The sequence below is a fragment of the Haemorhous mexicanus genome, chromosome 4, assembly GCF_027477595.1.
Source record: "Haemorhous mexicanus isolate bHaeMex1 chromosome 4, bHaeMex1.pri, whole genome shotgun sequence".
In the NCBI taxonomy this organism is placed as follows: Eukaryota; Metazoa; Chordata; class Aves; order Passeriformes; family Fringillidae; genus Haemorhous; species Haemorhous mexicanus.
Window position 1 is genome coordinate 58,369,137 of NC_082344.1, and position 17,391 is coordinate 58,386,527.

The window sequence follows — 17,391 nt, forward strand, 5'->3', positions numbered from 1 at the left end:
CTGTATTAATAACTAACAACCTCAGCCTTGCAATTATCTTGGCCCAGAAGCAAAAGGACTTTACACTCTTAACTCATGCATATGAGTTAAGAGTGTAAAGAACTTAGTTCTTCCTATACTCTACTGAGAATTAAGTTGTTGAAAGGGACTTTTTGGTTTTGCTGCATATTTGGACTATTAAAAGGCCATGAAAAATTTGCCCTATATGGCTACAGAAAAACTGGATTGCAACATTATGTCAAATTTTTTAGAGATACCCGTAGTTATTTTAATTCATGAGTTAAAAGATTATTTAGGTGAAATAAACTCACCTCAACTAAACTTAGGTTCAAGTTTTTCACTATGACAGTACACTGGAACAGGTTACCCAGAAAAACTGTGGATGCCTCATCCCTGGAAATGTCCAAGACCAGGTTGGATGGGACTTTAGGCAATCCAGTATGGTGAAAGCTGTCCTTGCCTATGGCAGAGGGGTTGAAACTAGATGACCTTCAAGTTGCCCTCCAACCCAAACCATTGCATGATCCCATGAATCTATGCTTCTACAAAGATGTCCCACTTCTTAGTACAAATTAGATATTTAAAAAAAAAAAAAAAAAACCTGTTCTGGAAGGATTAATCAATCCGTATGGACTTTTGTGTTCCTTGGACTTTGGAATTTGATCTCATTCATTTAGAGATAGAATATGTGTCTATACATCATACTGACAAAAGAACAGAAACCTTATAAGCATTCCTAAGCCTAAACTTTGAATACTTGCTATTCTTGAATTGCAAATTCACTGTATTTCATCAAATTACGGTGCATAATATATAGTTGGGTAACTTGAAGCACGATGCCCTTTATGTAACACATTGCCATCTTCAAAAATCACGAGTCTTTGAGACCAAGTCTTAGAAAAAGCAGGCATACAGACCTGGTAAACATACTGTATTTCTTAGCAAGGAATGCCAAGTTGCTCTCTTATTATCTATACAGAGAACATCAATCCACAAGCAACTGCATTGGAAAAAAAAAGCATTTGTTTGAATTTATTACAGATGGACAGATTGCAATCAAATTTAAAAGTGCATATTGCAAAAAAAGAGAAAGCAGTAAGTGAAGAAAAAGTGTATTAGATCATCTCATATATATATATGTATATGTGTGTATATATATATATATATATATATATATATATATATATGCACAGAAGAAACAAGGCGATTCAGTATCTTCATAAAACAGGTATGTGGGGAAATAAATAATGCAGATTCCTAATACACTACAATACCAAAATTGTATTTTTTAGAAGAGTTTAATTTATCATTCAAACAGATGCTTCTGAGACTCTTTCCAGGATCTACTCCCCAAATGCTAATGCTTACATGTCACATTCTTTTCTGAAATCTATTAAAATAAGCTACCCACCCTCTCAACTTTGAAGAGTTAGCACATTTGGGGAAAAATTTATTGTTGCTTTATTGTTTTTGACATTTTCTTCAGTGATTGTCCCACAGACACAACATCAAAGAGACTGCAGAAATGTCCTGCTCAAAGGAAAAGTAAAACTTAATAAAATATTTCTTGATTTCAGGAAAACAGTTATTGAGAGAGAAAAGAAGTGCATCCAATTTTTTGCAATTGGAGATGATAATGACACAATTGCAAATGAAAAATGGTAAAACTACTAGATGCACAAGTTGAGATTCACTCCATATAAAATAAACATTTAATTTCTGTCTACTGATTTTCTACATTCTGGAACTGTCAGTAGATACGTGTGTCTTAGTTTTTACAAAAAGGAAAATTTTTTACCTAAGATATGGCAATTAAATCAAGAAGAGAAATCTTGTCTTTTGATCTTCAAAGGTACTCTTCTCATTTCTTTAATTACAAAGAAATTCACACACTGCAGGCTCTATTCAGTCCCTTTAAGATGGGTTACTGATGGCTTGCTCATGTCTTTTGAGATGGGTGTCATTATCGAGGGTATATTACCAGTCCTCCAGCTGCTGAGAACACAGGGTCCCCTAAAAGTCTTTAGTATCTGATGGCCTCATGGCACTGCCTTGCATATTGTAATATTGCACAGAGTTTCAAATGGTGCTTGACCTATTTCATTATTTTTGAGAAAGTGAATCAATATCTTTAGGAATATTAGTTCGTTAGAATTTAAATATGTGTGTAAATTATGTGCCTTGAATAAGTCTATTGAAGTTGTCCCTCACTAAGTAACTAATAATTGGAATAAAAGTCCTACTGGAAGTGAGCATTCAGTGGAAAAAAACAGGTGATAGGTGTATCTTCTAATTTAAATTAGCAATTTGATGGACCTTAGAGAAACTTACATATAATTTAATTTCATCTGATCTTAAGTCTGTCTGATTTTGTACATCAAAATCACCAAGGCACACTTTACAATGCAAACACATAGTGCCAATCCACAATTTAACAGGCTTGCTTACATTTTATGGCCAATGAAATATAACATTCACTACCCTCTGTAACAACTTCCAGGACATTATATTTTGACATACTGAAACTCCCTTTCTTTCTCTTAGATTTTTCTTCTGGAACCTTAATTTAACAATGTGAAACCATAATAAATTTAGCTTTTTAACAGAAAATCCTATACATTATTCTACATACCAAAATGCATCAACATACCTAAATGTAGCTAAGACAGGGAAAAGGCAAGAAAAATCCTCTCAGAGAGCTGTAAACGATGCTACAAACTTTATTCCATGTAATATAATAGATATTTCACCCTGAGGCTCATTCTGATAAAGTTTTTTTTCTCAGTAATAACCTTTATAATAAAGTCAGATCATATGGATATAGTCTAATTAGTCCTCAGTTTTATTTCACAGGTCAGATTTGTTTCAGGTATTCAAAAATGCAGGCAAAGATGAGTTCTCTGGCTGTATGGAAAGAAAGTAGAAAGGAATATTAAACAAAAGGGTTTGAGAAGAAAACAGTGGGAGCCTGGGAATGTATGAAAGGTTCTATTGAGTTTCCAGGGGTACTTAGAAACTTTCAAAGATTCTGAAAAGCTTAAGGCTTTGCTTGTATTTCTCTCTTTTCAAGATTATTTATTATTCTGTTTTAAATATATTCTGTGTTATAAGTTTTAGACACTGGTTATTATCTCTAGGTTCCCTGGATTTTAAATGAAGTCAAAACTTGCCTCAGAAATGTCACAGCGCCCATTAATATTAGACTGACACTTACAGAAATGAGATTGCTAGTTTTCTGTTAAATTAGCTTTATTCCAAGAGAATCATGTTTATAATATACCCAGTTGCCAGGCCACTGGTTCTTTCCTCAAGGTCCTTGTAAGTGTATACATATCACCAAAAATTCAATACAAGGATCAAAACAAGCAGCAGTATAGAATATTTTTTTTTCTTGAAAAGAAAGTAAAAGTAAAAAAAACCCTTTTTTATTTCTCCCCAGACTGACTTGCATTGAGAGATGTTGAAAGTATGTGAGTACTTAATTTTGAGTATTATGAGTATTTTTTGAGTACTTACTTTTTCTGGACATGGATAATAGTGTGCTGAGCTTATATTAAATAATAATTAGTATATTGATGACAATATTGTCTTCAAGCAGTTATTTTTTTTAAATTGTATTATTTTATCATATTGTTTATCCATGGCATTTCTACAACATTTAGGAATCAGTATCACATTGATATACTTCAAGTAGATATTTTTATATAGAAAAGTACATACACGGTTGACCTTCTTATGGAAAGAAAATAATTATGAAAATGTCTGTTTGAAAATCTCTAGACTTGATCTAATATTTCTAATAAAATATAAAACAGGAAAAAAAAAGCCCAACCAGAACTAAAAAAGGGATTGATATTGCTTTATGAAATAATTTCCTATTTTCAATGGGTAAAGATCATAGATAGGGTTCAGAAATTCAGAGAGGAAATACTTATAGAAAAATCATTGTGTCAGGAGTAAAAGCCCCTGTAGAATGCCTAGTCTGTAGAGACATCTTGAGCTTTTATCCTGTATGAAGGAATTTCTTAGCATTGCTACATAATGCAATTTTTTGTATTATTGAAGACTGAACTGATTTACAGAGTCTGATCACCTGTAAATCACCTGATTTACAGAGTCTGCACATTTCAAGCTAAAGATCAAACTGCCATCCCTTTCTTCAAATATTTCAGCTGTGACTTATTCTGAATATTCAAAATATTCATCAACTGCTTTCTACCAAAGCATATGAAAAAAAGAAAAAAAAAAACAAAAAAGAGAAGTAGAAAATATGTTTGTGTGCTCTCAGCAGAGAAAGCTGAGAGTGGAATGCTGTCACTTCCCTGTGGTACCATCCTCTAGCAATCATTTGAATTTGTTTTTCAACTTCTTAGCTGTACTCTCCCTTGCTTTCCTACCCAGAGATGCTTGCCTCTGTCTGTGCCACTGGGCTCTGCTCAGCACACTGCACAACTTGGATGTCATCCAGGGAAGAGCTGCAGAGTCTGCTCATGCCCTACCAGGGGGGAATCAAGATCTGGTGCATATGCAATGTGTCATCCAGTTTTCTCAGAACTTGTAAAAGATCCAGCTGTGCTGTTAATTTGATCAGGCCTGAGGCCTTCCACAGCACATCATTTTTGCTTGATTTATATTCTAGAACCTACATTAGATTTCTAGGAATCAATGGGAGATAGATTCTTACCAAGGTCCTCACACTGAAAGAGAAAAGTAAGGGTCGAGAAAAGGTAATGGATGTAATGCATTCTGTAAACATGTTTTCTGCATGTTTGTTTGGGAAAGAATTTTTCTTGCAGAGTATCTCACAACAAGAAGGATCAAAGAGATAATAATTTTTCAACATTTAAATTTTTTAATTTTTTTAAAAACATAAGAACAGACAAAAACTGGCTATTTGCCTACTTGGAAATTATTTTTTTAATTGCTCTGAATATACAAAATCCTTCCTTTTGTCCTGTTTTTTTAAAGTTATCATTATTATACTGAAATAATTTAGTTGTTTCCACCTTTTTTTTCATATCTTGACAAGAAACATCTTGAAAGCAAAACAAATTAAAACAAGAAAATCTGAAATCACAAAGGCAGCAAATTCAAGTGGTCATGGCATAAAATTTTTACTCTAATAGAAAAGTTACTAGGACTGGTGCAATAAAGTGAAATGACAAATCAGATGCATATACTGAAGGAGGATATTTTCAAAAGTAAGAATCGGGTACAAAAATCCAATCCCTTCAAAGGAAGAAAAAGCACTTTGTAAATTAGGCAAATAAAGGAATGTTTACTTTTCTTTAAAATAGTTTCAGAGGGTCAACTTTTTTCTAAGAAGGATAATTGAATAATTGAATAATTGAATAATTGAATAATCGAGACATCCCTAGTTAAGATATTTCTTATTATGTCTTTTGAACATTTGTTAGGGAAAACTTCCTGTCTGACCATTCAGGAGTCACAGTTCCACCACCTGAGGCTTTAACTTCTGGCACTGAAGTTCTGGATTGTTCCAGTGACCCAAGGGGACCCACCTGAGTGCCTACCTCACCAAAATCAGGAAGTCAGACTAGGTTTTCCAACCAGCTCAACACCGGCTTTCCCATAGCAGAGTCTCATGCCTTTGGTTCCTTTAGGTAATTTTATCATGGTGCAGCATCAGAATAACATCTCAAGCTGGTGTTTCTGAGGTGGGACCCCTAAGAAAGGAAACACTGAGCTTTTGTACCCTCTCAGTCTAAGTGCATGAGAGTCCGTGGCAATTGGCTCCTGCGTCTCTGGGCGTCTGGCCACCAGGCTGGTGCCACAGATTCTCATGCTATTTGCAATGCAAAGACTGGTGCCAGTTCACAGCCTCTTGCCTCTGGCTCACACCACCCAGAGCTCAACCTGCAATGGGCACTGTAGCATCACACTGAGCTACTTGCACTAAATGTATTTTTTTTTTTTTTGGTAATTGGAATTAGTATTCAAATGAAACAACTGAAAATCAGAGGGTTGGTGTTTATGTTTAGGTACACATAGGTTTGGTAGCACCCGTTAAGGAACACTGCAGAAAATGGATGTTGGGAGTTTTTATTAAATTATGTAAGTATAGCACCTTGTGACCCAGAATCACAAAACCACAGAATGGGCCAAGTTGGAAGGGATCACAGTGAGTCATCTGGTCCAACCTCCCTGCTCAGGCAGGGCCATCCTAGAGCACACGGCACAGGATTGTGCCCAGATGGCTCTTGAATATCTCTGGTGAGGGAGACTCCGAAAATTTACTGGGCAATCTGTTCCAGTGCAGGGACACTTGGACAGTAAAGAATTTATTTCTCATATTCAGGTGAAGCTACCTGTGTATCAGTTTCCACCCATTGCCTCTTGTCCTGTTACTTGGCACCACTGAGCAGAGCTTAGCTCCATCCTCCTGCTGTGGATGCCATGGGACAGAGAGAGAGAAATAGCAAGCGTTTCTCACAGTGGCTTGTGAGAAATTTTTGGGAGCTAGAAAGATGTGATAACCTGTTGACTATAAATAATTTGCAGGTGCTGTTTTTCTACTTTGTTTTTCTGTTCCTCTCAAGGACAGTGTGTGAGAAAGGTGCTTTTGTTAGTTAGCCAATAGAATAGAATCTATTGTACCACTCTATAAAAAACACGTGGTTCTTTTGATTAAAGTCTTTTCTTCGCCTTTGCTATGATCCTGCCTCTCATCTGCTCCTGCCCCAACCCCGGTGACACTCCTGCCACCCTCCCTTCAGGTACTGACAGACATTGATGAGCTCCCCTCCCATTTGTGTCTTCTCAAGGCTGAAGAGGCCCAGCTCCCTCAGCCTGTCCTCATAACAGAGATGTTCCAGTCCCTTCAGCATCTTCCAGTCCCTTCATCATCACCTTTGTCACCCTCCTCTGGGCCTGTTCCAGGAGTTCCATGTCTCTCTTGTACTGAGAGCCCAGAACTGGACACAGAACTCCAGATGAGCTTCACTAGGGCTGAGTAGAGGGGCAGGATCACCTCCCTCAGCCTGCTGTCACTGCTCTCCCTAATGCACCCCAGGGTACCACTGGCCCTCCTGGCCACAAGGACACTGCTGGCTCCCCAGGTCCTTCCTACAGAGCTGCTCTGCAACAGGTCAGCCCCCAGCCTGTGCTGGTACATGGGAGTTTTTCACCCCCAGGTGAAGGATCCTGTATCTGCCTTTGTTGAACTCCAGAGGGTTCTTCCCTGCCCATCTCTTTGACACAAAAATTCAACTCTATTAAAACTTAAAAACACTGGAAGAATAATTGACTCCCTAAAGCTGCTAGCATATGTTTTAAATATAAGAAATAGTTAGTCATGCATGTACGTACAATATTTACAGTCTCTCAATAAAATAGATATGAGAATTTAATTTTTTTTTGTAAATATATGAGAAGCGACTGGAAGAAACAAAAAATTATAAGAGGAATATTAAAAATATTGATAAGGATCTTAACATTTGAGCACTCCTGCAGGTTGATAGCAAATTTACTACAGTTTTATAGGGCAAAAAGTCTGAAAAAAGTTTCAAATACTTTTAGCTTACTACCAAAACAGTACATTCCTTACAAAATTAAAAAAATGTTAAAAAACGATTTGTGAAAATGTGTAGATGATTTATTTATGCAAGTTTCTGAAATTTTGAATAGTCATTAGAACCCTACCTTAAATTTGATTATGCAGTGGCTACATTTGAGGTTTTATTTTGGTTCAATATAGGCCTTTCTCATTGTCATCCACCAGCACTAACATTGGATGTTTTAGTCATCATAGGCTATCCAGACATTCTGATTTAATCTGTAAAATAGTTTTGCTGGAAATTATGAAAAAAAATTTCATACTTGTTTCATAGGAATAAAGATGAGGTAACCAGTTTTTATCTCCTGATGCATTTTTGAGGAGTGTCTTAAAAAAAATAGGAGGCCAGATACAGTTTTTACTTTACCCTATTGGATCTGAACCCAAATTTCCCAAGGAACAGAACTGATCCTATTTCTGTTTCTCCAGCTGTTGATTTTTCCCTTGGGGCATAATTAGGGTTTCCATATGCCCAGTTCCTACTTCATGCCATATGTGTTTCCTTTATATCTGTACTTGATATCTCAGCATTCCGATATTTAAAGAACCTTGAGCTTATTTGACAAAGTATCAAACAGGGGTAATAGGATTAAAGGGAAACTTCAGTTTAAAATTTTCCAACTTGTAATAGGAATCTAAATACTCAGTTCTCATTAAAATTGTTGATAACTGTGTATGCAAATGATTAGAAGCTAAAATTAAATTATCTAAGATGAGAATCTTCCCTTTCCTTCCTTCATTCCTATCTCTGTCACTGAACTGGAAGTTCTACTATTTATTCTATTCCCATATGAAGAACTGTGATTAGGAGAGATTTTGAGGCCAAATACTTTACAGAAAGTTGCAAAGTCATCAAAAATATATTGTTGTGTTAAATAATATTATTTTAAACTAGAAAAGTACTGAATATATCTACCCATAAATCAAAGTTCTCTGTATTAATTCATGTTCAGGTGGTGATGGACAAAATCTTGAAGAATAACCAGTTAGTACCAACTAGCATCAGAGCCATTGTGTTTCAAGAAATATATTTCTTAGAATAAGTTTGGAAAACAAAGCAGGTAATCCAAGAAACATATTTCTGAAACTAAGCTCACTAAAAAATTTCTGATCACAACACTTCTTTCATTTTGATTCTATAATTCATGTTGAATTGACTATGTGGCATTATTTACTTTATTTAATACAGTTTCAGTGGAAATATGTGAATAATATCCATTAATGCATTCACAGGTACTTACGAACTTGCAGGCATTCTCATTTCCACTCACTTCAGAAATCATCTGTGTTGTAGGAAGTGCAAACTACCATGTCAGGATGACAAAGGAAATTTATGTCTCCTTTCTTCTGTTGTTTCAACAGGAGTATTTGGATGAAAAATACATCATGTTGGAGGCCGTTCTGTGGTCTGAATTCAAGTATTATCCCTGACTCCTTATACGGAAAGAAGACAGCAAATTCAAGAACTTAAGCCTCCTCTTAGTTGATGACATGGACACAGGCATGAAGACACACAAATATGTTCTTTTGCTCTTGTTATGACTTAGTGAATCTCCTAGTTTTAGAAAAAAAAAAAACATACTGGATTTGTTTAGTATAGTTCCAATAAAAGATTAGTACTACCTTTATAGCATCAAAATGAGATTGCCAAAACCAATGTGAATGACTAAAATTTTTCATATTAAATGATCCATTTATATCCCCCTTCTGTAGCTTCATACTGCTAAACAGTGTCTTTAAAAAAAAGTAAGCAGTATTTTTACCCCTTCATGCAGTTATTGGTGTAATTGATTTTATGCAGAAGGTGCTGAGATACTACATGAATGCACAGAGCCTCCAAATATTTGGCAGTTATGACCTGTCCCAAAGGATAAGGCCGTGTCTTGAAATATGAGAAAGGCCAGTGCAAAATATCCACCTCTCCTGAGAATTTAGGACTCAGTTCCATCCATGATGCACAGCATATTAGAGTTTGAGTTACAGCAGTGATTCGCTGCACATTAACCCAGCTTAAGTTCCTTGAGGTTCTTTCTCCATCTTTTGTGGAGTTTTGCAAAATGTGAGCTTCCATTAAACAAAGAAAGATCTCTAATTTTTCTGCTTCTAAGAAAAAGTTTTCATTCTGCAAAGAAGTATAGTTATATATTTACTCTATTCCTGCATGGGTGGGAACAATTCCAACAACAGTGAAGACTTATTCATCTTAGCGTTGAACTGACAACAAAGCCAAGTTGAAAGTTAGCATTACCAGCATATATTTCCAAACAGAGGAAGTTAAATAAAACAGAGGATGCTATTAACTTTTACTACAGTTTACATTATGAGAACAACTTTGTCTTAGTATCTTTCAGAAGACTGATCATATTTTTCTGAAAAAAAATGACTTATACTATTCTGTCAGTGATTTAGAATCATAGAACCTATAAAATTACAGAATAATTTGGAATGGAACAGACCAAAAATCTAGTTCTCATCCCCCTGACATAGGCAGACACTCTCCCAGATCAGATTGCCCCACCAAGCCTGGTTATGAGCACTTCCAGGGATGAGGCATCCATAACTTCTCTAGGAAAACTATTCCAGTGCCTCACCACCCTCACAGTGAAGAATTTCTTTTTACCATCTAATCTATACCTACTTTCTTTCAGTTTAAAGCCATTCACCCTCATCCTATCACTACAGTCCCATGTCAATGTCCGTGTCAGTACCCTTAGGTAGGGGCAGGCTGCTGTACTTCCTCTGATAGCTCCCACAGGACCCACAGATGCATCTCATCAGGTCCCATTGACTTGTGCATCCTTGGGTTCTTTATGTGGTCTCAGACCTGATTTTATTCCACAGTGGGTAGTTCTTCATCCTCCCAGGCCCTACCTATGCCTCCTGCAACTTGGACAGTATGGCTAGAACACTTGCGACTGAAACCCAAGGCAAAAAATTATTCAGTCTCTAAGTCTCCATATCCCAGGTCTCCCATTTCCTTCTGGGAGGGCCCTGTGAGAGACTGGAAGGATTGCTGACTTGAAACATTTTGTGTGTGGGGAAGGGGCAGGCTGGGCCTTACTCTGGTGAGGTGATGCCCTGTTTTGCACACCCCACCCCCCAGACCCATACCCCAGCCTGGCAGTGGCTGCTTATCCCTGGCACACTGGAGGCAATGCTCCAAACTCTACCACCGGAGCCCCAGTCTAGCCCCAGAGTGGCCAAATGGCATGGGGGAAGGAAAGGCAAAGGGAACCAGATATGCTTTCATATGAATATGGATTCAAACTCGTGCACATTTTCCTACCTCCTCAGAGCAAAGCAGGACATTACTGCAGCAAAAGAAGCACATGTAGTAATGGTGAGTGACGTGTAAAGCATGACTGCGCAGAGGAAAGGGATGTAGAACTATTGGTTGCCCCTTCAAGGAGGGAGAAAAAAGCCTGACAGAAGAGCAGTAGAGAGAACTGGAAAGTTCTGTCCAGGTGTAAACAAAATGGTCAAATAAACAAATTAAAAAATCTTGGATTTGAACACCAATGAAGGGTTTGATAAAGCTGAAAAGGTTGTTGGAGAAACACAAGTTTTGTAATAATCAATAAATGCATAATAAATTTTCATGTCCAAAAAAAAACCAAAACAAAAAAACACAAAAAAAACCCACCAAAAACCCCCACAAAATGAAGACATCCTCACAGCACATCCCCAATGATAATAAAATCAAACTCTTGCAGACTAAAGACTTAAAATACACTCAACTGAAATCCATAAAAAAATTCTAGTGAATCTAAAGTTATCAAGTTCCTCTCAATAAATAAATTCAACAATTTCCTCATATTCTATTCCTTTGGAAATTTAGGACATTTTCTGTATTTGTTGGAATTATGGTATAAAGGTTTTATTACCTAAAGTTGAGGAGCTTGGGTATGAGGACACACATGTGCATATGTGCCACCGACATGTTCTATGAAAAATCCTTTCCTTAGGATCTTTTCCTCCTGAGAAGCGAGAGGCCTCAAGAACAAACAATAAACAATGATTATCTGCTGCTGTGGAATGCAACAGGGGGAATCTGTGATTGGTCTCATCTGGTTGTTTCTAATTAATGGCCAATCACAGTCCACCTGTCCAGACTGTCTTGGTCAGAGACAAGTCTTTGTTACTCATTCCATCTCTATTCTCAGCTAAGCCTTCTGATGAAATCCTTTCTTCTATTCTTTTAATATAGTTTTAATATACTATATAACAGAAAATTATAAACCAAGCCTTCTGAACATGGAGTCAACTTTCTCGTCTCTTCCCTCATCCAAAGACCCCTTTGAACAATGCATCACATCTGATCACACAACATGCGCCTGTATGACTATGTATTGATGGTCACAATTAATGTTCACAGAGATAATGATATTCATGGGAAAGGAAGATTCTTGTTCATCTGTTTTAGAGCAAAGATGTGAATAACCCTGGACTGCAGAAACACCCAGTTTAAACAATGGTAATCTTTACTGAGGAATGGGTTTTGCAGGATTGGTTTTTAAAGCGTGTGATACAATGGACTCCAAACCATATAGTATACAAAAGGAGAATACAAATTGCCAACTAGGTGTTAGGAAGGTGGGAGTACCAAGTCAGTGTTGGTGATGGTTCTTTACTTATAGTTCATATCAAAGTACTATTGCTTTTCTGTTATCATTTCCCAAATAAATTATGCTTTTTGCCTGTTATAACTGTTTCATTTTTTATTTCCTCTATCTGGTTCTACATATTTTCTTGTAGTAAAAGTCAGGACTGAGCACTGATTAGTAGGGGGGAGAGGCTCCCTGAGCTGGGAAGAGATTGGAAAGGAAGAATCTAAAGCAGCAAGAACAAGAATAGGACATGCACTTGTGATATTTTATTCACTGAAAAACAGATCACCTGCATATTTAGACATGCTCATCATTGTTGCTGACAGTATGCAGGAGAATAATTAGACATGTACAATTATTATTTGACTGAAGAATTAGTTTATTATTTAATTGATGTATTTCTCTACACAAGCTGATGGGGTAAGAGGTGTCTTTTGTTAAATTTTGATGGGAAGCAGTAGAGGGGTGTTTTAAGCTATTGCTGCTTGAAGGATGAACAGCGATAATGATTTTATTCAGTTCAAGTCTTCGATCAAAATATAAGTAGAACTTCTACCCCTATTATGTGCTTTTGAGGCTGATGTGTAATGGTTTTTCTTCACTGATACTTTAGATAATTCATCTCACATGTATTTCTGGGTCATGCAGTGTACCTATAGCTGCTCCTGATGGTCTTATGAAGACTCAGTACTTTAAACTCAAGATCTAATGACCAAAACAGCTTCTGAAATTGAGCACTGTGTGATTATTCCAACTTGTGGAGATATACTAGGGAATCTCCAGCTGCTTTGGGGCTTGTTAAAGTCACTGGTGCTCACACAGCCTGAATTTACAAGACTTCATGCATTCCATTTAAAAGAGAACATTCTGATTTCAGCTGGAGTTAATTTGCTCATCAAAGTAGCACAACTATGAGTTTTACTCATTTGGGATTCTTACCATGAAGCCTCCTTCTACTTCAGAAAGGTTTAGTAAAGTGAATAATAGTTTGAGAAATTCAAGCCTTTAGAATATAATGTCAAAAATATCTCAAAAGTGTGAATGTTTATAGACTAGTGAAAAAAACCTACACAATCCTGGGTTAAAACAAAAGGAGAAAAAAACCAAACAAAAAAATCCACTAAAACCCAAAGCAAAGAACTTGACTATCAGTGTTCTCAGAATCAGCTCCCTCTCCCTTGGGAGTTGTGCACAGAAAATGTGCAGTAAAGAGCGAGACTAGCACAATAAAAGCAATATTAAAAAAATCCCTCATAACTGAACATCAGTGTTTTGATTTGTTTCATGTGCATCTTGTCTGCAGTGTGACAAGGTAAATGTTGTAGCATAGCTTAAGTTTCTTTGTATGAAGAAAGACTCTAAGTATTTGAAAGCAGGAAATTTGAAGCATATTTAATTTTAGATAGAGCAAAGCTGAAACATTAAGTGGTTATGCTAGGAAGAAAATTAAATTCATACCCCAATGTATGAAGTCCTTTCGTTTCTTCAAAATAGTCTTTGAGATCTGCTACTATCCAGTGATTCATTTGGTTCCTCTTCATAGCTATTTCCAGAACACAAATCAGTGCCTGACAGTTTGATCTTTAGAGCTATGAAAAGGTAAAATATATAGAGATATATAGGTATAGACAGCCATTTTGTTCCCCCAACTGTATCTAAAAAGAAGGGTTAAACTTACACTGAAATTTGCATTTTATTTTAAGAACAAATAGTTTGATAAAGGCGGACTGCTAGCATCAATGCCATGATGCTATGGAACAGTGTTGATGCAAGTGCTTCTAATTTTTGCTTTTCTCCAGGAAAGGAATACAGGCTGATTAATAAACTGGAGGAGAGAAGGAAAAAGATGTTTTGAATGTATTTGTTAAACATATATTTTCTACATTAAATTACTGGATTGTTCTACATTTTTTCCCTTTGTTTAAATGTTATATTCTTCACAACCATGGCAGAAATGAGTGATTTTTATCAGGCTAATAGTTTCAGGGTTAAAGTATTTGGATGAATTGAGTAGATCTCACAAAGATGGTAAGAAATAACAGGCGGGAATGCATCAGGGTGGGATAGAAACACTATCTATACTTACAGTAGATACAAATTCTTAATGGTGGAAATTCATATCTCTGAAAGTGCTGAGGTTTTTGTATCATTTTGTCCCTGTACAAGAATGAGAGACTCATACATTAGTATGCTACACCCAAATTATATTTTGCTGGAAATCATTACTGTTTAAAGCAGAGTGGGTTTGGCCATCAGTAGGTAATAAAAAAAGTGTTATGTAGTCTATTTAAAAAAAAAAGTTTTATCTTATGAAACTGAGATACTAAGATATATTTTCTATTTTTCAAATATAATTTTTCAGTACAAAGCCATTGTTATCAGCACTAAAATAATACATTAATTGAGTATTTTGGATGTGAAGTAGAATATCTGAAATAAAATCAAGGACTGTTTAAAGGTCATACAGAAATGATGGGAAGAAATAAACCAAGTCATTGAAATGTTACAAGCAACAGAGGAAACTTGGATAAAGCTGAGCAAGGTTTAGGAAGAAATTGAGGTAGAGGAAGAATTAGAATACATTGAGGTGGGAACAAAATTTGCAAAACATTTAGCAATACACTGCATTTCACTGTGTGAATTCAGCAAGAGCCCTTTGGTTCTTTATCATATCCTTTTTGTGCAACTCATATGAGAGCAGTATTTTGGGAAGAGATTGCAATGTTTGAAGTGAAACATAGTAAATAGTGATACATTAGGGAAAACAGAGCAGGATCACAGAGCACAGACCATATTTAGCAAATATTACCTACTTCAGTAGCTGTGTCTAAAGAGAATGCTTATTGGTAAGCTTGATTTATCATCTTAAGTTTATTTTACTTTCAAAATCTTGGGAATCACACAGGCAGTTTGAGCTTTATACCTATGCAAGAGTAAATTACGTGTTCATGCTTGGGTATGTAAGTCAACTATTTGTGGGTGGTTTTATTCATAAACACCTCTCATCTCTGCTTTTAAAACTTTATTACCCTGGAATACAACATCTGTTACCAACATGCTACTTTAGCGCTGTCTTCAGCTCTGTCATACACCCGGATAAGATAAACATCTAGCATTTCTTCCACTTGTTGATTTCAAACGTGCAATACCAAAGCATCTCAAGCAAAATGCAGATGGGCGTGGAAAATTGCAGATCCCTGAGAATGACCAGCCACAATTCAGTCAGGAAACTGTGCTTTTTGATGAGAAAATTACCTTAAGAACACTGGTACATTGTATACATGTTGCTGTTTCCAAAGGCAGGTTGGGGGTTAAAAAATTACTTAACAAAACATGAGGGTGACAACTACTGTCACTTTTTTATGAAGGTTTAATAAAAGTATTCTAATTGGCCTTGCTGCATCTAATAAAATATTTCATTCTCATCCTTAATCATGTCTGTTTACAAATAAGTTAGCTCTGCATCTGATATACAGATGTTCAATGCACACTTCTCACATTGTAAATTTTGCATGATTATTCTTGCATAGGCAGTTTTAGTTGGAATAATGAACTCTGAAGATGGTCTTGTACAAAAGACTTGGACGCTTTTCTGTTAGTTTTTCTTAATGTATGTATATAAATGAATTATGTATAAAGAAAATTTTGTTATTTAAAGGACCAGGGTAAGCACATAAAAATAAAAAAAGGGTATTACAAACCTCACAAAGACCGCATAAGAACTATGGTAAAGGTGAAATCACCAATTTTACATAGGATCAGCAGATTGCTCTAGTAAAACTCACTACTGTGCAAGCAGCCCTAGCCCAAGAAGGGCACATGAAAGGTTGGTAGAAATTCTGTGCAGAATTTAGATTAGCTACTTTAGTGTACTAATATAAGTTTTAATATCTTCCTTAATAATAAAATTCATTTATATCCCAGACGTCAGGTTATTGGTCTCTTGGCCCCTTCGAGGAAGTAATTGAGCACCTGTATGGGGACAATGTGAATTGAGGAGTTCTGATTAGTTTTCTCTAGTTATAAATTATTTATCACCTCATTCCATTTTCCTCTTACACCTATTGGGACGTTTTCACAGTCTTGTTGCATAATAAGAAAGTGAACATCAGGATTCTATTTGCTATGGTTCACCCTCATGAGCCATTTAGCATTTTGTAATTCCACAGAAAAAGCTATCAGATCAGCAGAAATGAAGTGAGAGTTTTATAGATGTTTTCTGTTATATGATTTCTTTTTTAAAAAGGTAATGACTGACATATTTAAAAATGAGTAATTTGGTTGGCAAATCTTAACCTCTGATGTTATACAGGACATATACGGCTGAAAGAGCAAATGTCTGTCCTACTTCCAAAATACATACATCATAAAATACATACAAAATGCTTGCATTTATTCATGTTGAAAGTGAATACCAAGTTTTAACACAGCTTAATACATTTAAAGAGCACTTCTGCATTTTCCATTTTGGAAAATGGCTTTCTTAGAGGGGAATGCTATAAAACAGTAGTCTTTTCAACCATGTGATTTTTCACACCCACTTCCTTCTGTACACTTTTTATCTTAAAGGACTAGATCACAGTTTCTTTCCTTCCATCTGCAAGTGAGACAAGATGGTGATGTAAAATCTGTGAGTAAACATTTAGTCTTAGAAGATAGCCTTTTGTACTCATTGACTCCAGTCCATCAGTTTGGACTAGGAATTGTAGATTAGTGCCTTTTCAAACTTCTTATTTATTACATAAAATCTAATAACAGAAAATATGTTGTCAGGTATTTGGGGTTGCATATGAGAGATCATACAGAAACCAAAATATCTATAACATCCAGAACTTGTTAGTTGGAAAGTACCCAGTGACTGTAACACTTGTTTGTAGCACAGTTGTGATCTGCCACTCTGATATGATTAAAGGCCAATACAACAGCATATAGTTTACTAAAAGACTTGAGTAAAGTTGGGAAGAGATTATAGGCTGGATACTGTGTATTCTTCCAAGAGTTCATGTTGCAGAAGGGTGTAACTAAATATGACCAGAGGAAAGAAGTGGTAAAAAAATATCACCGACTTTGAGGCCTACTTCTGAGAAGAGGCTTATCTGGCCATTCAAGCTCCAGGCTCTGCAGCAGATTTCCAAGGTGGGAAAGACACCAAATTTCCTCTAACTGCAAGTAACAAGGTGGGGGATGAATGCTTATGGTAGCAGACAA